The sequence below is a fragment of the Rhinatrema bivittatum genome, chromosome 5, assembly GCF_901001135.1.
Source record: "Rhinatrema bivittatum chromosome 5, aRhiBiv1.1, whole genome shotgun sequence".
In the NCBI taxonomy this organism is placed as follows: domain Eukaryota; kingdom Metazoa; phylum Chordata; class Amphibia; order Gymnophiona; family Rhinatrematidae; genus Rhinatrema; species Rhinatrema bivittatum.
This window is the reverse complement of record NC_042619.1, coordinates 116,188,619-116,214,141: the sequence shown is the minus strand read 5'-3', so window position 1 is coordinate 116,214,141 and position 25,523 is coordinate 116,188,619. Positions and strand designations below refer to the sequence as shown.

The following is a 25,523-nucleotide window of genomic DNA, read 5'->3' as shown; positions in this document are numbered from 1 at the left end:
AAGGCTGTCAGGTCAGGAAGCCCAGATCTGACTGAGGAGGCTTTCCATACAACTGCTATTTTACAGTGCATTAGACTTACTATAGCTCAGCTGTCCCCCTACTCCCAAGTCTGCAGGCTATGCCCTAGTTTTTCCCTGATCTTGAACTAGGTAGATTCAGCTTTAGTCAGCAGACAAATATCCCAAGCAATTCAACTTCTAATGTTTGAAAGGCTATGTATGCAAACATTTTTTTCTGCAACTTTTTATAAAGCAGAGTTAAAGTTTGTACAGTACAAACCAGTATAATGCAAATACTGGGATTTCTTATGTGCATTGTTTTGCTGTGTACGAGCCCACATGCACACAGCTTAGACGAAACAGTGATCCCAAGATTCTTAGGAATTACTACTGCAACTGCATGAGATGCTGCCTGCTGAGTATAGAGAACCTACATAAGTTAGGGAGGTCAAGCAGCCAGTTAGAAACACATAGGTGTATGATGTTATCAAAAAGGCCTGTAGCGGAGTCTCATACTTAGGGATCCTAGGAAGCTGTATGTTCAGGCAATAGCCATGCTAGGATCTAGTTTAATTCCATCATCACAGCTTAAACTAAACTAATCAAAAAGGCTGTATGTACAAGAATAACCAGAAGATCTAGCAGAAATATAGGTTCTCACATAGACAAATCCAGCTATTTCACAGCTTTCTCCTAGAGGCACACCTACCCAGTCAGGTTTTCAGAATTGCCACAATGAATATGAAAGATTTGAATACATTAGGTCTCAATGCCTGGAAATATCTTATACATATTCTTTATGAATATCTTGAAAACCTGGCTGGTTAGGTGTGCCGCCAAGACAGGGTTGGGAAACACTAGTCTGCTTGGGCAATGGCCAGACAGGTAGTTGTAGCTATTTAAAATTACAAAGCTTTGTGGTTAGGCAGGGATGTACAATTGCGGAAGACAAAATCTTAGTGTGTGGATAAGGAAGAGTGATAGACAAATGGTCAAGCTTTATTGCTGGTAGCTGGGATATATCCTTGCAGTGTGCACAGCAATAACTGAGCAGACTGGATGGGTCAAATTTATTTATTTATTTTAGTATATTACTAGATAATAGATTGAAATTTAGGAGGAGAACAAACTAGCTAATGTCTCTGAAAGGCCATGGACAGAGTACAGGTGGTCCAGAAAAGGGGTACCAAAAGCCACAGGAGATGAGAAGCAAGGACCTAAATATGAATACCTTAGAGCTGCATTTTCCTCAACGCTATCTTGGGGGCATACCTATCCAGCTAGGTTTTCAAAATTGCCACAATGAATATGCATGAGATATGCTAGAAACCCAGCATCTGCTAATCTCCCTCTATGCATATTCATTGTGCAATTTTGAAAACCCAACTGGATAGGTACGCCTCCAGGCTAGGGTTGGGGGAAGCACTGCTCGAGAGAGGAGAGCAGGGCAATACGATTGAGGTATATGAATGCCTCTAAAAGGCATAAATGCACAGGAAAACTAAAATCTTTCAGCAGAAAGGAATGTCTTGAACAAGAAGTTAGGATATGAGGCTCTAACAGGGTAGACTCAAATAATAGCAGACCCTTGGTCTGACCCAGTATGGTATTTTCATATGTTCTTAAAATACTTCATAGAAATGGTGGTGGTTGCATGGAATGGCCTCCCACTAGAGGAGATGGAGGCAAACAACACACACACACTTCAAGAAAGCCTGGGATATGCGTAGGTGAGCCCTGCTAGTAAAGAACTAAAAAGAAAGCCACACATCAGCTGGGATCTGGAGGCCAGGGCTGGTGCTTCCATTAGGCAAACTGGATGGTTACCTAAAGCACCAAAATCCTGCCACCACAAGACAGACTGTGGTGTACCAGATCTAATATTGCTAAAGAAGGGAGCATGGTGTTAGAACAATTGTCACTAGTAGGAGAGTGCACTGTGCTGCAGCTGCCAATAGTTAAGTTGGAAAAGGGATGCATAACCAACGATTTGGTTAGGATATTCTTTACACCAGCCCCGGCTAAGGCACTTGCCCCAGAAGTAAAGTGGACAAACTAAATGACCTTTACAATCCTTATCTGCCCTCAAATTCTATTAAACAGTTAAAGAAAAAAAAATGTGTAACTTTAAAATTACACAATCCCACTCGTGATGCAGGTCATTCTAGGTGCAATTGACCTGGCAGCATTCTGGAGGCTACGCTTTTGGATTTCAGAACCGGTGTCCTTCAGGCATCCAATCACTTTGACATTGCATTTTCTGTCTGTGCCAATACAAAACTGCCGAGGCAGGTCTTACTCCCCCTCCATCGCAGCTATAGAGTGTGGCTCCAACACATTACCTAAACGATGCAGGCTGTCTGTGTTAAACTAAGGTTAATGAAAAATTACAACTTTGTTAAAAATAGAACTTGTGGCCCATAAAAAAAAAAAAAAAAAAAAAAAAAAAAAAAAAATAGAGTTCTTTTCCCCCCACCTCCTCCATAAGAAACACCATCTTCATAAGTTTGAGATGTCTGGGCTTTTTTTTTTTTTTTTTTTTTTTTTTTTAAATTGGTTCTCTCCCCCTCCACAAAACAATTAGCTAAAGTAGTTCTGGTTCCTCTTACTGATTGCCAGGGAAATCTCATCCATCTGGTTTGCCATGGCTTTTGCCAAAAGGACAACACTGAATGCAGTACAGGATCCTCGACACCGTTTCATTTTGGCTTTGTTATACTGTATTGTTTATTACTGTTTGATTTCATTTTGTGTATTTTCTGTTACCTCCTGCGATTTATGGATCAGAGGGATAGAAATGTTATAAATAAAATCTAAAGCTGAGCCCTTCATTTCTTTCTTCTGCTCAGATTACCATCCTGCCACTCAGACTTTTTTTTAGCTTGTGTTTTTGATGTATTGTATGACAGTATGATAAGATTTTGCTGTAGTTTGATATATATATATATATATATATATATATATATATATATATATATATATATATATATATATATATATATAAATAAATATAAATTAAAAAAAAACAAAACCCACACAACACACCAACTTTGTACACCCTTTTGCAGTTTCTTTGAAAGGGTTACTGGTATATAAAAGAATCTAAACTAATGCAATCGCTATATGATTTGACCAAGCTCCAGCAGGTGACCCAACTCTAGGTCTTCTGTGCCATAAATGAGCATATAAATTTACTGCATTCAAAATTTCATCCCAAGATAGAACAGTGTGGAAACTACAGAGTCCATTCACAGCACACCCAAAAACAAACATTTATATCAGAATGTCTTTCTGGTAGTCCTCATATAACCAATAAGGAGATGGCATAAGAGAGCCCCCCCCCCCCAAAAAAAAAAAAATAGTATGTAAATAAACATAAGAAATTCCCATACTGGGTCAGACCAAGGGTCCATTAAGCCCAGCATCCTGTTTCCAACAGAGGCCAAACCAGGCCATAAGAACCTGGCAATTACCCAAACACCAAGAAGATCCCATGCTACTGATGCAATTAATAGCCGTGGCTATTCCCTAAGTAAACTTGATTAATAGCAGTTAATGGACTTTTCCTCCAAGAACTTACCCAACTCTTTTTTAAACCCAGCTACATTAATTGCACTAAACCACATTCTCTGGCAACAAATTCCAAAAAAACCCAAACCCCACTCCCAAGAAACTCCTCACATCGTACAAGAAAAAAAAAATGGAATTTCTGCCATCAAAAATGTTATATGAATTGGCGGGGGGGACCATTTAGTCGAAATTCAAGCAAAAGTACAGTTGTAGCAAAGGTTTAGGCACCCCTAGTCAAATGTTATGTTTCAATGAATCTCTAAGTGAACAGAATCTAAACACAACCTCTGTGTGTATATCTTTCTGCAACTTAACGCAAAATTACTATTTAACAGATTGAAAATAAAACAGAGGATATGACATGCAGAAAAAAAAAAAAAAGTTTAGACATCCTTTAAATCTGTACTTTGTAACATTCTTTGGCAGAAAGGACAGTTTTCCAACATTTCCTGTAGCCAACTAAGATCTATCGCTTTTGGAATTTTTTCCAATCTTCCAGCTCAGAAATATTCTTAAGTCTCGTTGCATTTTTGAGATCTCCCTACAGATCTCCAATATTAAAATCTGGGGCTGTGAAGGCCATTCCAAAGCTATCATTTTTCTTGCCTGTAAGTACATCATGGTTGATTTTAGAGGTGCATTTCAGATTCTCTTGCTGAAACATCCGACCTCTTTTCAGCTTCTTCACAAACAAGACATTAGCTTCTAGGAATTGTTGATAGCTGAATCCATTCTTTTCACCCAATATTTCATGTGCCACTGGCTAATACACTACCCTAAAGCATAACAGAACCACCCCCGTACTTAATGGTTGGCAAAGTGTTCTTTTAGTGTTTGTCACCCTTTCTTCAAATATATCTTGTGTGGTTGTGGCCAAACAGTTCATGTTTTGTTTCACCAGTCCAGAGCACTTTGTTCCAAAAAGATTCAGGCTTAATCAAAGTTTTGTGTTGCATACTTCAGATGACTTGTGATAGGCTTGTAGGAAAAAAAAAAAAAAAAAAGTTTTTCTGAAACTTCTCCCATGCAGATCACACACAAGGGAACACAATTTGTTGAGTTAGATCTGACACTTGTTTTTGACATCTGAATAATAAAAAAAAAAATGACCCCAGTGTTCATCTTTAATGAGCTGCCGAATCTGTGGACCTTCAAACACACCGGCCTTTATCTTTTCAAAAGACAGGCTAGGAAATGCCAAAATGAGATACTTTAAACAGTCTCCTTCAGTTGGCAAAGCTTTAACAAATTGCTTCGTGAGACTCAAGTTATGTGCAGAGGTCGGAATATAATGTTCTGTCAACAAGTGGCTCATGTAGAATGTTTGGATCACCAGGTTTGAGGTCAGATCTTGGGAGGCCAATTCAACTGCACCCAATGCTTCTCACGAAAATGCTACACAGAAAACAGGGATACCTGGTGTATCCGGCGTTGCTGACCAAGAAGGAAGCATACCATTTTAAGGTAATACCTATGTGAAGCACTAAGATAGCACACTTTGCGATAAACAGCCTATTACCATAAACATGCCCCTTTTCCTATTGCATGCGATATTTAGTGCATTTTGATAAATCCAGGCTCAAGATAGGTTGTAGAGGAAAAAAAAAACAAAACTTGACGTGATAGAAGAAAACTGCAGTTTTGAAATCAGCATGCCTATTTAAGTCTAAAACAGCTGAAAAATCAAACTCAAACAGGAATTGTGTTAAAAATTGTTCCCCAGTGTCATTGTTTTATAAGCTATTCTGTACTGTGAACAGCTATTCCAATAGCAGCTAAACTTGTCAGCGGGTCATTTGCAGTGATCTGTGGGTTCTGTTTTGCAGATCTGACCAGTTTTTGGGCACTTCTGGAAGTGCAAGAAAAGTGTTTGCTAGATCTTGGCCTGACCTCAATAGTTCTATGAAAAGTTCAATTTCTTAATAATGTTTAAGACAGTGGAAATTGCTAGCGGGAAGCATTTAGTGAGCTTGTTATACCATGGAATTGTCAACTGAAGACCTGAGTCAGTGAACATTTTTTTTTCTTTAAGCGGAAAGGAAAAGTTAATCAATCAACTGGAAGGGCGTCCAAACATTTATATATGCCATGTTCAGTCTGTTACGGTATGAGCAAATTTTTTGAGTAGTTGTCTCCCTTCCATGCATGCAACTGGTTGCCCCCTCCCCCTCCAAGTCGAGTTATATCGTGATATACACGGACACACCACCCGTGAAGGGTATCCTAGATTCCAAGCCTGGTGGCAAATTCTCTTGCCAACCAGTCAGCAAGCCACCAGGCAGCCACACTTCTAACCAGTGACAAAGTCCCATTTTGATTCTTTTCAGCTTGCAAGACACAAACATGGACACCCAGACAGACAAATAAGGATGGAACATTTTTCAAAGAGGTGCCAGCCAAAGTTTGATTTGATTTACATTCTGCTTTTCAGCACTTAAAGCTGAATACATTCTTTAGGAGCTGAGAAACTCCCATCCCACCCTGCCCAACACTTTTTGTATATTTTTACTGATTTTACTAGTTCTTATTTTCTTCTTTATTTTTGTATTTTTTTCTCTGTCATGTTTTAACTTTAAAAAACAAAACCCCCCCCCCACACACTGTCTGCAGTCTCCCTCATCTCATCCTTCTCTCCCCTCTGTCCATTGCCCTCCTGTACATCACCACTTATTTTCCCCCACGTGGGCAGGAGCTGCAATCTCTAAGTAAGGGCCTAGCACCAGCAGGAGTTCTTACAAGGCTCGCAGTCTGAGGGTAACAAATCTTTCTGGGCTGTGGAATAGCACAGTGGCTTCTCCCATGTCTGGGCTCACCACAATGAACACTGCTTTTCTTCTGGGCTCGCCGACAGGGATACGCGACTAAGTTGTGCCATGCTCCCTCCATTGTAAAAACGTTTTCGGTGCCTCTGGTCTGTCCCCTTAATGATCATTCAAGCCCTCCCGAAGGGCAGCCCTCCCGAAGGGCAACCCCCCCCCCCCCCCCCATTTGAGCCCCCTTGTGTGAAAACATGCAAAAAGTAAATTTTGCATTAAACATCGAAGAAAGAAGATGCGTTTGACTTTGTACCATGTAGAGGTTGTGTGAACCTCTGTTCACTTGGGAAATTAATTGAACATTCAATAATGTTTACAAAAAAAATATTGTAAGCATAGGGAAAAAAAACAAAAAACAGACAAACATGTACTAACATCAGTTATAGAAAGTATATCAATGCATAACCTGACTTACAAAAGTTATCAACCCCTCCCACCCACCACTAGAACAACTTGTAACAATCATAGGATGTAAAGAAACTGAAGTCAGTTTGCATAGATCCTCTTAATCCATAAGTGAAAAGGGTTCCAAATTTCAAGGTGTTTCCCTAAGATGATCTTCTCCAATAGCTGAATGTTTCTCCATATATTGTATTTTCCTCATTTTGGTGATTACCAAATGAACTATTGGAATATTACTACACTTCCACCAGGCTGCTATAACCAGCCTTGCCACAACTGCTAATTAAGTCAGCAACTTTTGTTGCATTGTGTCTAAATGGCGATCTGGCATACCCAAGAGCCAAATGTCAGGTCTCATAGAAACAGTACTTCCTAATATATATCTCACCTGCATTTTTCTTTAAAAATTGTCACAAAACCGCACTAATTTAGGACAGCCCCACCAACATGGAAAAGTGATCCAATAGTATTACATTGCCTCTAACAGATTACTGCTAAACCTAATTTGGAGGGGCAGAGATACCAGCGGAATAGCATCTTATAGCCATTTTCTATCATGGAAGAGGAGATTGAATGCCTACTTACTCTTTGAAACCACGTATTCCACCTTTCTTTATCCCATTTTTCTCCTAAATCTGCTTCCCAAGCAAATAAATGTTGTGCACCCTGTCCACACTCTGCCCACGCACAGGCCTGCTCACCTCGCTAGCTCCTCTGCAAGTCACGGGTTGGCCTCCCCAGCGGCAGCTGTGAGCTCCTCCAGGCCTCTGTGTCCTAAAGCGGTGGTTGCGGGCCTTCCACTGTGCACCAGGCCTTACGTCCGAGTTCGGCGTCCTCCGTGGCGTTGGCCATGCCCCTACGCGCACAGTCTTTTGTAGGGCATGGGGTAGGTCCTAGCTCCACGGCACATCCTGATTGAACGTTCTACTTAAGGAAGTTCCTGCCTGCACTTCCTTGCCTGGGCAAATCGGGTTGGTACTGTATGTGTACTAGTTTGCCTCCGTGTTCCAGCATCCTTCTGTCCCTATCTCCCCAGGTAGTACCTTCAGACTGACTCTCTGGTATTGACCTCTGCCTGCTTCATTGACCATTCTGATCGCTGCCTGGATTCTGACCTCTGCTTCGTTGACTACTTGACTGATTCCTAGTATCTGACTCCTGCTTTGGCCGACTTCCCTCAGACTAATCCTCGGAACCTGACCGCGGCTGCCATTGACCATATCTCCTTGATTCTGGTTCTGTCCCTTGCCTTATCATTGCCTTTGCTGTATTGGCCTTCTCTGATACTCCAGGCCTACAGTCTAGTGACCGACCGCGCTCCCTTGCTACTGGTGGGCACACCTCTATACTTACTCTCCAGGAGACCCAGCGAGGCCCACCTAAGTCCAAGCGGCCATCCAAACCAAGGGATCTGCCAAGATGTCAACATACTTCTTAGACAGAGGAGTGTATCCATCAATGCCAGGAGCTTTTCCCCAATTTTAAGTTTTTAATTGCCTTCCTATCTTCTGTTGGGGAATATATTTTCAGTTAAAAAAAAAAAAGTTAATTGTTGTAGATAAAACCTGCACAGGAATATTACATTAATGAACATGCTGAAGGTGTATAAGCAGCAGGAAATTCTTTAAAGTTCTCCTGAAGAAGCCAGTGAAAAAGGTAAAACATATTGAGAGGATGAAGAGGAATTGAAGGAATATTTGAGAAATAGAATTTCTCTGCTTGTGAACAGAATTATTTTGAAGATTTGTATTGTTAATGAGAATATTTATTTGCATGTAAAAAAATTCGTTCTGAGAATAAGAGCAAAATTTGAGCGATTTTAATGTTGGGAGGTATTATGGAGAATGTGTGTGTAAGTAGGTATGAATGGTGTATGATAATGGGTTAGGATTTTTAGATGGGTATTCCTTGGGGTAATGTTGTGAAATTTTGAACATAAAGTTCTTTGGAACTTTCTCTTTGATATTAATAAAGATTGTAATATTATGTCACTATATGTTGATTGGTTCCTATTTTCTAAGGCAGAGATTGGATCTTGGGAAGCTATCCAACTTGCTTGGATAGCATAGGTATAGCCTCCAAATATATGCTTATATCCTCCCCCTTGATGTCTTAGTCTCTACTAATTATAGATCCTCATAGATTTGTACAAACCTAGATCTTAGTCATATTCTCCAATTGCAACCAATTCTTTGCCTTTGATATGAACAATTTGGGATCGAGATTTTTACCCTTCAATCTATTTGCCAATAAATTTCCCAGCTTTATCTCCAATTCATTGTGTGTTTGTTGAACTAGGTCTAGATGAAAAGCAATCCCATTTTGTGTTGAACATTATCCAGTTTTCCTACTGCTATTGAACCTTTATGCTTCTGTTCCTGTAAAAGTGCGAGTTTCTCTTTATAGTAAGTTCCTAGACTGATCAAAAGTCTATAGGTCACCACCTTTAAACATTTTCAAAATGATGGGAGGTGTTCCTTCAATATCGTTGGTAACAATATAGTCTATGCACTTCTGAATTCTAATACTGTATTCTTTATAAGACAATCATTCAATTTCCAGAAATGACACACATTGTCCATGTCTTTAGCAGTCGCTTTCCACCATATAGATGCATGATCTGATCAAGTTATACATTCAATATAGGACCTAACAGTTCCAGACACCAATTCTTTAATCAGAAAAAAGTAAATCCTCGAATAGGAGTTGTATGGGTGAGAATAGAAAGAAGAATTTCTACTAGAGGTATGCATTAAGACACCAATTGTCCACTAACTTCTTAAGTGATAATCTCTGTTTTGATACCCCAGCTCCTCCAGAAAGGCTATCCATAGAAGAGCACCCAGGGATATTAAAATCTCTCACCACCACTATACTACCCCCCCCCCTAAAGTGCACTAGTTGTTTATTAACCTTATCCAACACTAATCCGTGTCACATTTGGGCAATATACATTAACTAAGATAAAAACAGTCAATTATTAATATTTGCTTGCACTATAAACCTCCCCTCTTCATCCCTTTTAACCACCAAAATCTAAACTAAAGCAGTACTAGCAATGAATATTCCCACCCTACTGTATCAATGTCCTGGAGAGTTAGAAGAGAAAGACTGATGTGAAAAGCGTTTGGAAGATAAGAGAAGTTCATCTCTTTTCCTCAGGTGTGTCTCCTACATAAATACAATAGTCCCTTGGAGCTGTACCATTTTGCTATATAATAGCTGGAGTTTATAAGGAGAGTTCAACCCTCTAACATTAAGTGAAACAAATTTAATAGGTATGATCTCACAGCCCAAGCGTCCTCAAGCCCCACAACTGAGTCCTGTGAACCCACCTAATCCACCCCAAAACTCTCCACGCCTTGAATCCTATGGAGAACAGTTAACCCACACTCTTCAATTGCAAGCACATAATTATATCCCTTCCATATCCCCTCCCCTAAACCCATTCAAGGCTCTGAGAAACCCCATCCACTAACTCTCAGTACAGTCCTACCCCTTGGGAGGAATGAGCCACCCTACAATCTTCTCCTCCAAAATCACTGCAGATCTGCTATTTTACCCCACCTATATCTCCCAGATGAGAAAATTAGAAACAAACAGCATACCATCTCTCCCTTCCATGGTAATACAGAACAAACAATTAAGGGAACTAGTGCACCCTAAGGTGCAACTATAGAGAAGCTCACAGTTCTATTCAGTCCTGTAATGCTTCTTCCTTGTCTCGCCCCGCTGACGCCAATCCCCTGCCAGGATCAGGTGGAAAGGAGTCTCTGATCACCTTGGGAAGGCAATATTAGTTGCGAAGAGGTGTCCCCAGAATTTCTTTTCAGATGCCTGCCTCGGCAAGATCACAGCATTGCTCCGCTTCCCTAAGGGTGGGATAGATGTTCCCGCAGCTCTCAATACAGTACAGGCCTCATTTTCTTTTTTTTTTTTTTTTAGACGTCACTCCACAAGTGTATAAACATCTATAAAACAGATATTCTCTCTCAGAATCACTGTTAAAGCCTGTAAGTCCCATCTCCATTTCAAAGTTGCAGGAGCGAGGTTGTTATAAATGGAAATAGAATGGCCCTTCCAGGTGATGTGTCTCATCTTCCAACCTGCATGCATGATTTCCTCTTTGGAAGGAAAGCTATCCAAACAAGCTATGTCTCTAGAAGTGTTGCAGGAAGTAGCACCTAATACCATATGTGCTCTTTCAATTACCTCCTCTGAGCTCCTGCTTGTCTCATCAGGCACCACAGTTGCGTTGAGTACTGCCCCACAGATTTTCCATACCACCTGCGATGCATTAGAAAGTTCTTCTTTCCAGTAGGCCTGGAATCCTAATATTGGAATGGTGTGAGTGGTTCTCCAGATCCTCCATTTTAAAAGCCATCTCTTCGTTCACTTTATGTAGTTCAGAGGCCTCCATGGATAGGGATTTCACACGTGCTGCTTGTTCAACCTGAGCTTCTGCATCCTCCACATGCTTTCCCATATCAAGCATAAATCAGAATGAAAGTCAGAGACCCTCTCACGGAATTCTTCTTTTAAAACGATCAAATATCTTGTTTAAAGTCCATAAACCAGTTATAAAAGTCTTGTTTGGTATGTATAATCACCTTTACTGGCCACGTCTGCAATAGCACTCTCATCAAGGCCCCCCCATCTGACATTGCTTCCACAGGCTCAGGTAGACTGCTCAAGGCCTCGTACCAAGATCCTCCTGCACTGAAGGAGAACCGCTTGAGATCAATAGCTTTTTTCCTGGTTGCTAAGTTCTTCAGAGCTCTCTGTTCTGTCAAGAAAATCCAGGTGCACTATTAGTTAACAGGGTTTTATTAAAAAACAAACAAAAAACTCATAAGGAGGAGCAGAGAAAATAGTTCAGACGTCCATTTGGTTGGGTGATGTCACGTCCTTCCTGAATATACAATTTGACCGGAGCACTTAACTTTTGCATACAACCATGTATACACATATGGGCTTATAGAACCGTGTTTTACAACCTTTTGAATTCCAAGGCACACCTATGTTAAAAACGTTGTGTGGCACAACAGTCTCCACAGAGCAGACAGTACGGACACGAGCAGACTCATATGGCCAAAAGAAGAGCTAGGAAAGCACTGAAAGCCCCCCCATCAGTCTTTCAAAATTTTAAAACAAACAGGGAGAGAGGCGACAGACACATGAACCTGTCACAATGGACTATCTCTGCCTATATACAAGTGCAGAAAAAAAGGAGGTGGTGTGGTGTGGACAGCTGGTTCAGGGGCTGATGCAATAAGACGCACCTTAAAACAGTGTTTTCCCTAACACGCACACAGCCACCTCTCCTGGGCACCCAATGAAATATTAAGATGAACAACTGCATTAAAAAGGATGCACTAGGGAAAGATTGTGCATCCCTAGCGCTCAAATGCATCGGGCACCCAGGAGACTTGGCTGTGAGCCCACAATTGTGTCAGTCCCTTAGTGAAATTCTGTTTTGTGTTCTGAAGAAATTCAGCAGCAACAGATACTTTTTTGGCACCAGAACACGGGAACAGCTTGGTCCGAAATGTTCAATTCTGAATTAAGCAACCTGCATTGGCAGCAATGGAACTTTTTCAAACTCATGTCCTAGTCTCTAAAGTGCTTCGCTTGAATCACCCTAGCTAGCAATAGAGTTCTAGGAGTGTTTAGAAATCATTCTGTCAATATCTTCTTGTAAATCAGCTGCTGCCATGACCCCGTGGGAATGACAAGACCAGATCTGGGACTGAAGTGAAGTTTGCCATGTTAACAAGTGTATGTTGGGCCCCAGGGAATTTTCTGCATCAGAGGGTAATAGCCAATAGCCTCATCTGCATGGAATTTACATGTGATGAGCACTATCAGCTAAGCAGTTTGGGGGGTGCAGTTTGGACATGCTCATCCACTTATTGCATTGGGTGCTAATCTAGCTCATTGAAAACGTGTGTCCAACCACTCAAACCTGTGTACTATGCTGAGTGAAATGTATTTCATCAGCCTATCAGTTACTCTTCCATTGTGCTGTTCCCAATAATCAGTGAGTCACATCCAGTGCTCAATGCACACTCTCCCTGTCTCACTCAGCCTGGGGGAAATAAAGACAGACTGGAAGGATTCAGAGGAGGAAGAAAAGGTAGGAGCTATGTGCACTGTGTTCCCCACAACTTGGGACCTGGCTTTCAGGCCCTGCACAGTTACTGTCTGTTAATGCTCACACGCTGTAGCCAGGAACGAGAGAGGCATGCTTGATTATACATTCTCAAAAGGAGCTCCTGCAAGTTTAAGAGTCACTGATATTGTCTCTTGGTGCTGCCATGGAACATTGATTGACAAACATTGCTACAGAAAATCTCCCCCCCCCCCCCCAACCAAAATGCTCACTTTGTTGCCTTATAGCCTTGGAAGTAAAATGCATTAAACTGAGGTTTATTCCATGTAGCCTCACATCCTACCTTAGATCTCACCCAAGCAAAAAAAAAAAAAATCCCAGAACTCCTTAAGTAGAATTAAAAATATGGAAGAGTTTGGTTGAATATTTGTCCAACAGCCCCCCCCCCCCCGTACTTCTGTAGCAATCCTAAATGCTTAAAAACTCTGGTGTAGTCACCTTCAAACACACACCAGGTAAACTGGCCCCACTTATATTCATCTGACAACAGGTTGAATTCAGTAGGTTTTTTTTTTTTTTAATTTATTTTATTTAAAATCTTTTCCATACCGTCGCTAAGTTATATACCATCGCAACAGTTTACATGTAGGCACATACATTAATGTAGGTAAATGCGTACTAAAGTACATTCTAATTAAAAGACCCAACCCATAAGCACATAGGAGATGCCAATGAACTCCAGGATAAAGCTATGGACAGGAACAGATGGAGGATGGGTATAAAAAAATTGCATTCTTGAATATCCCTCAGATCACAGGCAAGATGATTATTAAACAGACCAAGACCCAGCACAGCTTCAAAGGATCACCACTATGGCACTCTGCCTATGGGCACCACAATCCTAAATTATGGCCCAAAGGCAACTTTGAAAGAGCTATAGGCTACCATGGTGAAGACTGATCAAAGTGTGTATGTAACGACAACAACCCTGTAACTCCAAAAATCTGGGTTGTATGATCTGGTGGCAAGAAGAAAGCCCTACTTAAATTCTGTTTGATGTATGCAAAGAAGACTCGGGGATACTGTAACCATGCGACAAAAAGAGTTTGTGGTCTGACAAAACTAACAGAACTTTTTGGCCTGAATGCAAAGCATTACATGTGATAGACAACACCACATTGCCCAATGAACACCATCTCTACTGTGAATCATGGTTATGGCTGCAACATGTTATGGGGGCGATTTTCGTTAGCAGAGACTGGGGTACTTAAGACAGATGGGACAACAAATGGAGAAGAGTCCTTGAGGAAAGTCTGCTGCCATCTGCAAGAAAGCTGGAACTGGGACAGATGTTCACCCTTCAGCAAAACAATCTGAAGCACACAGCCAAAGCTACGCTTGAGTGGGTAAGGAGAAAAACCCATAGATATCTTGCAGTACACTGGTCAGAGCCCTGACCTCAAGTCTATCGAAAATCGGTGGCATGAATTGAAGATTGCTGTCCATCAACATTCTCTAAGGAAACTGACAAGGGCTTGAAAGTTTTATAAAGAATAGCATAATATGGTCAAATCTAGATCTGCAAAATTGGTGGAGACCTATCCCAACAAACCCACAGCTGTAATTGCTGCAAAAGATGCTTCCAACAAGTATTGTAGGGAGATATTCCATGTTTTACCACTGAAAGCACCAAATATGAATCATAATAGCCAAGAAATATGCAGACAAATAGCGACAGGCCAAGACACTGTCACAGTGAAAGAAGAGACCTTGCCCAGATGGGAACTTTACTCTGTAGGATGCTATCAAGATCTGCCTGTTTGTATGCTCCTGTGTAAATAAAAACCAAGGCAGAGGGACAATGCAACAACTTAAGCTCATAAGCAGGAGTCATGGACAGGCCAAGGGAGTCCAGGGCTCAGAAAGACCCTCACCCTTGGAAGAAGGGGGGGTGGGGGGTGCAATCTGAAATGGAGAAAAATACTGATTGGCATAAAGCTTGGCATACACAGACGTGGTAGTACTTCCCCCAAAGAAATGGGGAGGGGAGGAGAGAGCAGAGGAGGTGAGGAGGAAGGAGGAAAGTTACTCTACCGATAATCAGCTAAGAGACCCGGGACTTGCAGCGCCAGCTTGCAATTTCGATGGCCGACTCACAGCTGATCTGCTGATGTCAGGGGGCGGACCCAGCCGAGAGGAAGCAGGAAGCCCCATAAAAATCGTGCTAGGTGCGGCGCGTAGCAGAGCTGGCGCGTCGCCAAAGCCGCGCGCGCGCCACACTGGCTTTGCCTGGCTTCGCCTGATATCGCCCTCAAACATCACTGAAAAGATCAAGGTAAATTACCCTTCTAAATTTCTCATCTTACCTCCTCTCCGGACTATCTTGTGTGGTTCTCATTTGGCAAATACAGTTGAGGAAGCTACTAAGTATCTGGTGTTAACTATATTTCTCTGTAATGCCTCCAAAAAGAAAAGGGAAGGTGAGGGTATTTCCCCCTTTATCTTTACCTTCTCCAATCCTACCAGATATAAGTCGCTTCATGCTCTCACCTGGAACAGTTAAGGAAGGAACCAAGGAGACTGGTGTTCCTGCCAGTCAGGGAGGACAGGCAGGACTTGCAGAGGAGGCCTCCCTTAGTCCAAACACCGGACTACCACCTGCACAGAGGAATGGAAGTGGGGTATTAGGAGAAGCTTCCATATCGGAAGCATTGGATGTTGAAGGTGCTGTAGGAGGACTAGAGATCCTGTCCCCTCAGGATGGGGGTAGGATCCAACTGACCAACAGGACATCCCCTACCCCAATAAACCGCCCTGAGGTGGTCACTTTAGACACTCTATGGGACATGATGGCGGGAGTGCTCACTAAAATAAAAGATCTGGAAAATAAGGTTGATGTTATGAATTTGGGATACCAGAAAGACCTTTTTCAAGTACAAAAACAAATAAAAGAATCAACTGAGAAGATAAAATCTTTAGAATTGAAAGATAAGAAAAATTTAGATTTCCAAATAGCTGTCTTGAAAGATAGAGACAATATTACAAGGAGAGTTGAAAACCTCGAAAACAACTCCAAATGTTTAAATTTGAGATTCTTGAACTTCCCCAGGATAATTGGGGAAGCTCCTTTAATTTCCTTGAAGAAATTCCTGAATGAATGTCTTGGATTTGTCTCAGAGGACTCTCCAGTGGTGATTAATTGCTATCATTTACCTAAACCAAAGAATCAGATATTGCAACCAGTTGATCAAATGTTTCAAGGTGATTTAACTAACTTTCTTGAGGATTCTACTGCTCAGATAATTGATAGGGGAACTCTGTTGGCAAATTTCTCATCTATTAATGACATTAATTGTATTATGAAAAAATATTTTGCCAAATTCCCTGTCAGCTATCTGGGTAAAGACATTAAGGTATTCCCAGACTTAGCAGCAATAACTCAACAAAGACGGAAATCCTTTTTAGGTTTCCGTCAAGAGGTTATTGCTCTGGGGTTTTCTTTTGCTTTAAGATTTCCTTGTAAATGTCCGATATCTAAGCAAGATGAAGCCTTTATCTTTTTTGTTCCAGATCATTTGAAATACTTTCTGGAACAACGTAAGATCACAACCTCATCCCCAGTGTCTAATAATATGTGAAATATATCCAGGTTCTGTATTTAGCCTTGTTTGATAAATGGAATATTTAACTTAATAATCTCCCTTAAATTCTGATAACCATCACATCTCTCAAGGTTGTATTGAAAAGGATATGGTTTTGAGTATAATGAATTATATTTCTGTTTTAATTTTGGAAAGTAAGGTTATTTGCTTATTCTCAAACCATGATATATTTGTGTTCTGTAAATCATTTATGTGATTTATTGAAAAATTGATAAATAAAGATTTAAAAAAAAAAAAAAAAAAAAAAAGAAATGGGGAGGGGAAAAGACCTCCAATGAGGCAAAGACCCTCCACATGATTATGCATATTTATCAGCTAGAAAGTATAAATACAGGGGAGCAAATAAGGAGAGCAGAGTGACCCTGAAACCAGAGAAGGGATCCCTGGGGAAAAAAAACAAACGAACGAGAAGAGTGAAAGGCGAGTCTGAAGCAGACCAGCACCCCCTGCTATTGAGGAGGGATAAGAATAGGTGTGGCCAGGAGACCAGGGAGAGGATATAGGAGATGCCCTGCTTAGGTTCAGAGAGTGAGACAGAGTCTGAGATGGTAAGGTGAGAGCAAGTCCCAGACAGCCCGGCAAGTACCATAGCCAGAAGCAAGTCTCCTTCCTTGCCCACATTCTCCATCCTCCAGCGAGCGTCTGCTTGAGTTGAACAGAGGGATATTGCCCGAGGTTGGGACCAGGGGTAAGTAAGTTAGCCAATAAGTATTAATATATTAAGCAGACTAAAATATATGGCATGTTTGTAACCACCCATGGTACATAACTTCTTTAGGGTAAACTGGTGCTTGGTGGCCAGCATGTTAGAGACAGGAATTGTTATCTTCTAAATGCTAAGTCCTGCCAAATCTGATAAACAAAAAAAAGTGTATTTCTGAGGAGATCACATTGTCTTTTTCTTGTCTGAGGATGATGAAATAAGGTGGGAGGGGGCAACTGGAAGTGTCCTGTAGCAGATGGAGCCCTGCACCCCTAACTTGCTTACAGTATGATGGGGTGGGGGGGGGGGGGGGGGAAGAGGAGACATCCATTTTTGGATTTCAGTTTTGTACCCTACTAAACATTTTTCTCTCTGAAAAGCCTGGCATATGGGGGTTAAATAGGAAACATGTCTTCATTTAAAATGCATACAAGTCTGATGTACCAATACAACAAAAATATGAAAAATGTTCAGGGAGGGATGTAGACGTTTTATAGCCACTATTATTGCGATCCTGATCTTTTAGAGACTTTCAAAAAAATATTTACTTGTTTTCTTGAATCTTGACAAAGTGACTATTTGTGAAACTTTTCTATGGCAGATATGCCATAGTCACTATATAATGCCTGGGAAGGACACCTTCCAAGTTAATCAATGGGCACTCAGTTTTATATTGGCATAATGGGCTTTGGGGAGCCAGAGGGAGGAACAAAGGGATGGATGGAAGCATGAATCAATCAATTCTACCACTCACCCAATATGCAAAAAAATTAGCACTAATGCAAGGAGTAGAGACATGGTACTTGTTCCAGACATGTATAGGTCTAGGGTGGGGGAGGAGGAGGAGGAAGGAAAATAAAATGAGGTTACCCTGAAATCTGGGCCTCAAGTGTTGCAGTGTGAATTAATGCTGCCAGGTCAGAAGCAGTATCAGATCTGTGTTCTAGGACTCAAGGGGCTCAGAGCCGTACTTGAAGATAACTGAAAGGCACAAATGGAATACTCTGGGCTACCAGGGAATTGAGCGCAAAACCCAATTAGTTAAGTGTCCTTTCAGTCTTAACCTTGGTTCTCTAGTAAGCAGTGCTTCACCCATATGAGAACACATGCACTTTACATCAGTTCAGCAGGGATTTATGCAGATAACTTAAAATGTGTTCAACCTCTTAAGTACTGCTCTAATGCTAATTTTCAGAAAAGGAAGCAGAAATTATAAAAATTGCCAACTCTATCCATATTTTCCTACAGGAACTGTTTTGTGAGGTTCAGCAATTCATATTTCATGCAGCTTTACTCTTAAGAGGCCTCTGTCTTTAAACTCCCTCTATTAATCCACTTTTCAGACTTAAAGTCATATCCCAGATTCTCCTTGGAGCTTATAGTCCCTCTATAACCGCACTGTTTTACACCTTGTAGCGTTATATAAAAAAAAAAAAGTGTTTTAGTAGTAGCAGTTTCAGTCATAAACAGGAGCTGATCAAGACTGTACTATTCAAAAAAATAATGCCTGTGCTGTGAATCAAAGCAAAACATCTAGAGCACTTACCAAGGGCATTTTACTTGGAGTCCAGGGTCTGATGCAACACTACAGGAAAAGCTGGATTGTTGGAAACTAAGTATATATAGAACTGGTGTATCATATATGTTACATATAATATACATACACACCACTATAATTCAACTCATTCCACTTGTCTTAAGGTTTACATTATAGAGATTTCACTGTCATTTGCGACAAAGTAAGCATAAGTTTTTATCCCAATGCATTCCAGTTTTGAAGGAGGACTCTGGGTTCTCAGAGCTCTAAGCATGATAAGAATCAAAAAGATAATAATTTACCATTAGAACACTAAAGCCCTTTTTAGGGATATATACTCACCTTGAGGGGAATACTTATGTACTGTATCATGAAAAATGCAGTGACATTTGCTAAAGGGATTGTAAATTGTTACACCCTCCCTTGAAGTGCCAAAATGCTATTTAAATATGATCAGTCATACAGTTCAATCAAGTTGGCAAACAAAGCAGCAGTAGTGATGGTGTGACAGAGAGAACGTTGTGGCAGGGTCTTTAACACTAAAACCTAGGAAAACAAAAAGTAGGTAATAGCTGTTAATGCACATTGCACCAGCCAATAAGAGATCTGTTACATGCCAAAATGAAAGAATTTGCAATTATTCTATCAAAATGTTTTGAACTGTCATTTGCTTCTCCTTACCCAATACAAGCCTTCTCTCCCCTCATGTTTTCTAAATTCATTTTCTGAAGAGCTGAATCAATCAATTCTACCACTTGAGGAAGATAGTCAAGCATACTTCATAGAAACATAGAAATGACGACAGAAGAAGACCAAACGGCCCATCAAGTCTGCCCAGCAAGCTACGCACTTTATCCATTTTTTTCCCTTTTTCTCTCCCACCTGTTACTATTGGCTTCCAGTACCCTCCAGCCCTAATTCCCCTCCACCCAATTTAGAGAGCAGCTCTGAATCTGCATCCAAGTGACATCCAGCTCAATTGGGGGTAGCAACCGCTGTAACAAGCAGGCCACCCCCTTGCCCCATACTCTTACCCACCCCTGTTTTTATTTATTTATTTATTTTTGGAAATAGCAGCCCTCCATCCTTCCGCTCCATGAAGGTGGAACACCAACTACTGGCCACTGGCATCCCGCTCCGTGAATGCCTCTGTGGCTACTGCCGCTGCTTCCTGATCTTGGTGGCTGACCTCCAGATTTCCATGGGTGGTTTGCTAGGGATACCTCTGTCTAGTCTCAGGAAAGCTGATGTAATAAGAAATTTGTTAAGACCATGTGCTGAAATTCAGTAAAAATAAATAAAATAGAAATTAACTCCCAATGCAGTAAGCAAATGGTATGCTAATACATCAGGAGGTTTTTTTTTTTAAAGCACAGAAGCACAAAAATGTGCACACAATGCCAAGTTAAAATATGCACTCAGCTAAGATTTGTCTACATAAATCTTACCTCCTTTTAAAATGTCACCACAGGGCTACATTCTCCTTTCCCTCCCTCCCAACTAGATTCAAAATGCAGCCACAAGACTGTCTCTTATTCCTGGCCTAACGAAAACATGCATTTGTGCTTGTTTTGTAAGCATAGATCATGAGTCAGGAGAAGGAAGAGCAGAGCCCGAGGAGGAGACCCCAACACAAGTGGAACTACAGCAGGCCTTGCCCTGTCGGTACCTATCACTCTTCTCGGTACCTGCTTGCCTTGTACTGTTTTGCTTTGGTGCCGTCAGCTCTTACGCTGCTTAGTCAACTGGAATGCCAGAGTTTCAGCAGCATCCGCAGCTGTGGGGCGGGTGGGTAGGAGTTGTTTCTCTCCGTGGGGGACAGTGAAGCATGTTGCATCCCTCCAGTCCTTTTAGGAGACGGCCAGGAATGAGAGGCAGTCTTGTGGCTGCATTTTGAAACTAGTTGGGAGGGAGGGAGGGAAAGGAGAATGTAGCCCTGTGGGACATTTTAAAAATATTTTAAAAAGGAGGGAAGATTTATGCAGACAAATCTTTTGGTGTGCATAAATCAAAAATGCAGATCGCTACGGTGTCTGAGCAGCCCCATACACTATCACTAGCCAAGAAGTAAAATTTCCAGCATAATATGAATTAAGCCTATAGGCCTCCCTGCATTGGGAGTAACACCTAATTCATTCATTACCATTAGATTTACATGGGAGGGCACTAGTCTGTTGTACGCAAACCTCCTCCCTATATCTGGCATAAAAGTTTGGCCATACCTAGTACTACAGGTAAACCCGTGCGCTCCTTATTACAGCAGCCTCAGGGTAAGCGCGCATGCACAGAATGAAAGAGCGAACAGCTAAACACTTTCCACCTACATTCTACAGGAAGGTGAGAGATAAGAGTTTATCAGACCTGGTTGTACATAAACTCCAAGGACACTTTTTTTTTTTTTTAAAGAGAAATCTCTTATTATCAGTTCCCTGCCATGCTTTTGTAAGAAACAGCCCGAGTGGTTTCTTTTAAAACGTTTGAACCTGCTGCCTCCCGTTAATGCTAGCCACAGCACATTCCAAGCCTGGGGCCAAGCCAGCCTTCCCCTCCACCTGTTTTCCATCACACAGCAGTCGGCGGCACATGCACCAAACAAAAAAAAAAAAAAAAGCAAGCATGACCCTCCAAGAGGGTGCTATCGGCCCCTAAACTTTCCTCTGACACCACAAACAGAAGTTTATTCTTTGATTAGGCGAAAGGATAAAACGGCAATGATGGGTTTTATCCTCTCCTTTATAATAATTTGAATTAAATTCCGTGTAGTCTCTGCTCTGCCGCCATCATAAATACATCCCCCATTGTCCTTAAATAACCTTTCCCGATTTTGCAACCTAAACCTCGAGTTACACTAAAGCAGAAAACGCCATAAAAATCCAATCAAAGAGCCCACACTAAGCAATTTTCAAAAAGTCCCTAAGTCAGGGTTACCAGATGGCTCCAGTTCATCAGGGACAGCCCAACCCCGTACCAGACAGGAAACCCCGCGGGAAGCCTCGCCCTGGCCCCTGAGGCACTTTGTGGGTAAGGACTGGATCAGTCTCTTATCCAGCGGACTGGTGGGCGGGCGGGCGGAAAGGGGCGGGCCAGCCGCTAGAGCCGGCTTGGAGTGGGCCGGTCTCTAGCTGTCACCATTCTGATCCTCTCTCTCCGGCCGCCAGTCCTGCTCTCTCTCTCCACCTTCAAGCCTTCCCCTCCTCCCCACGCTTGTTTCCTCTTTTGTGCGTTTTGCTTTTGAAGGGATTTAGTTAAATCCCTTTCCCCCGTTAGCCTCCTGCACCTGGAACTGAAAGCCAAGCTGACTTTATTTTAATCCCCTCTCCCCGCTCAGCTGAAGTACAAGCTCTCCCGTTTAAACTTCCCTCCCCATTTAAGGAAAAGGAAAAGTGCCAGGGACTCCCCCCCCCCCCCCCAACATGCCTTCCTTGTTTTTTTTTCAGGCTGTGAAAGAACAAGCTTTGTCACTTTTCTTGAGCAGCTATCCTCACCCCCCCCCCCCAAAAAAAAAGGCATTTAAGTTCGTTTTTCCTTTCCTTTAAACCAACACCTCTTTTGTTGCTCTCATAGCCCCTGAAGGGGTAGCTACACGAGCTCAACACCAGCTAGAGCACCAAGATCTGTTGGAAATGGTCCAAAGCCACATCCACTCCAACACCAAACTTAAAAATACCAGCACTACACCTAGTAGAGCTGGCTCACAATTCTGAGGCATCATGCCCCGGGAGGAAAGAGGTGGGAAAATCCAAATAAAACCCCAGTCCCAGAAGCACAGGACAAGAACCCTGAGAATGGGATCCACTGTTGAGGGCAGGAGAAAAGTGGGTGGGAAACCAGCCAGAAAAAAGTAATAGAGTGGCTAGAGTGAGTACCCTGCTAGTTAGCCCATTCCCTTGGGAATAGAAGTGAGGAGGAACCTTAGGTGGAGATCAGGGTGGGAACCCCAGATGCCAATATATTCCCCAAGGAGGGAGGGGTTGGTAGGCAAACCCCCATCCCCAGGGCTACCCAAAATGATGAATTCCTCATCAGATGTTGACCTACCTCTAGACCTCATCATCACAGGAACATCTGTACCAACTGAGGAGGATGCTGGCACCATCACTACCCTTTTAGTAAGGGTAAGCACAGCCCTTGAGGGGATGGGATCCCAGAACCCAAAAGTGACTTCTGGAGAGGGGCCCCACATTGCCTTGTCCCCTTAGAGAGGACAATAGGAATGGGGAAACTAGAGCAGGCATGGGGGGGGGGGGTGTGCAACCCTGGTGAACGCAGACCCAAAGCCAACTTACACATCTGTGCTGGCAGCAAATGGGGCATCGCTCTTGCCCTCTGCCCTGCCAGGTTCTGTAAAGATTAATGTGATGGGAGTGTCGATAGCAGAATCTCCCACAAGTATGGGGTCTGCTGCCCTCTTCTGTCCAGCGATAACATCCACTTGTATGTCTCATCCCTAGCCCTGCTGGATGCATGTATGGCAAGGCAATTATGCATGATGGCAGCGCTACATCGGGTACTAGAGCAGGTCATCGCCATGGAAGGGCTATGCAACCAGTTGGAGCCCTGGAAGGGCTGGGCATTTGGGTGGTCCTCTTGAATGTGCCACCCTCTGTCCCATAAATCGTGCTGAGGCAGAACCTTGCTGGCCTGGGGGACTTCAATGGTCAATAAATACACAGAGGTATTGAGTCCCCCAATAAACAATTTTACACACAACAGGGACCCTCACATAATCATTATTAGCTTATACAAAACAAGTTTCAAAACATCTTGTATTACCTCAAAGATAGAACATATACACACATTATATATCATGTAGCTTTATTATTTATATTACAAAATTATAAAAATGTACATTTTACATAATTTGTTAACATCACAGCCTATAAATTTCCCAACATATATTCACCAATAGGACATGCCAGTGTCACCCAAATACACTTATTAAAACATATCCATTCATCCATTACATTCACTCAACCCCCCACATAAAATAATCCCAACTATTCCCATTATTTTTCTTTAGGAGAATCAGTGTTGTTATCTATCACTGTATCTTTTCACTTGCTGATTTTACCAACACAAACACTCAGGAGAATACTCCCCTCAAATCTTCAATGTGTAGATTAATCACCCTTCTTCAGGTGAATTCTCCCCTCAGATCTTCAATATGTAGATCTTCAATATGTAGATAGATCACCCTACAAGGTCCCTTGTTTCGCATTTAAGCTTCCTCAGGGGTTAATTAACATGCAAACTCATCTCTGAACTGATTTCTCCAACTTGTACAGATACTAATCCATCGCTATTAAATACCTGTTCATGTCCACCACCATTACTTTATGGGAACTATTTCTCCGAAGTTAAGACATCTCATATTTTTCTCAAAAATGTCCACCGATTAAATTCAACAAGTTTCTCACAGCCATCAAATACCGATTTCTCGTATGCCGATTGCCATTAGGAATTTCGGACTGACTCCGTGAGGAGATAATAACTGTTTTAAGCAAATCGTGGTGAGTGGTGAATTACTATTGGAGGCATACGAGAAATCGGCATTTGATGGCTGTGAGAAACTTGTTGAATTTAAATGGTGGACATTTTTGAGAAAAATATGAGATGTCTTAACTTCGGAGAAATAGTTCCCATAAAGTAGTGGTGGTGGACATGAACAGGTATTTAACAGCGGTGGATTAATATCTGTACAAGTTGGAGAAGTCAGCTCAGATATGAGTTTGCAGTGTTAATTAACCCCTGAGGAAGCTTAAATGTGAAACAAGGGACCTTGTAGGGTGATCTATCTACTTATTTGGGGGACTTCAAACCATCTGTCTTGGTAACGTCCCTTGGATGCCATGACCAGACTCTGAGGCACATCATGACTTTCCAGAGGCAGATATGGGTCGCCCTGCTACAAGGGCAAGGAAGAAGTAGAGGGCTGGGCAGTTGTCCCCTTTGAAGGAGTCAGCTATGAGTATTTTACCAAACAGTGCTACCTATACTGTGGTCTGGGGAATGCACGACGTGAGTGCCAGGTCCCACAAAATTGACCCCCAGGTCCCCAAGACAAGTAATCTCCTCCAGCCAAGACAGCCACAATCCATGCCCCCAGAAAGCCTGCAAAGGAGTGTCAGAACATTGCCAGCATTTGCTGGGCCTCAAATTCCAGTCAGGGATGCAGCCTCAACAACAATGGCCTCTGGAACTGAGGGTCTGATCACCCATGCCCAGAAAGGGGCCCTGACTCTTTTCCCCCCATGCACGCAGACCAGTGCCCAGACTCTTCAGGCAGCAGCTTCAGTCCAAGTGTCCCGGTAAAAAACCCAAAAGGTAGCAAAGTGAATTGCTGATGGGGCCAGGGTTGATGACAAGTTAGGCTTAGGGAACCCAGCTAGGAGAAGAAGTCCCACTCCTGGAAACAGGGAGGAAGGTGACACTCCTGCCCTGACCCTTTCAGTAAGTATGGTGAAAAAGAAGATGCATAAAGACGGCCAGGCGAAGGAAATGAGGTGCCCAGACCCAAAAGGGAATCTTTGGAACAGGAGCCAATAGATAGTATCCCGGCTTCAGAAGTCTGAGAAGCCCAGAGGTGAGAGAGGGTGGTGGAAATAGGATTCTCCCAGCAACATCAATCCCACTCAAAAAAAAAAAGGGGGGGGGGGGAAGGGTCTATTGCCCCGTGTTGCCACAGCTGCTATCCCTGAGGTCCTAGGATCCCAGGAGGAAG

At 42.2% G+C, this 25,523-nt stretch overlaps 1 protein-coding gene across 1 annotated transcript in view; it reads right to left on the bottom strand.

Moving 5' to 3' along the window:
• The window catches only part of SLC25A15 (solute carrier family 25 member 15), a 36,101-nt gene extending 14,223 nt beyond the window's left edge, over positions 1–21,878 (bottom strand). Inside the window, exon 1 of the mRNA XM_029602768.1 lies at positions 21,731–21,878. The gene's annotated coding sequence lies outside the window, so the exon portion shown is untranslated. The remainder of the gene's footprint in view (positions 1–21,730) is intronic.
• Positions 21,879–25,523: the final 3,645 nt, after the last annotated feature.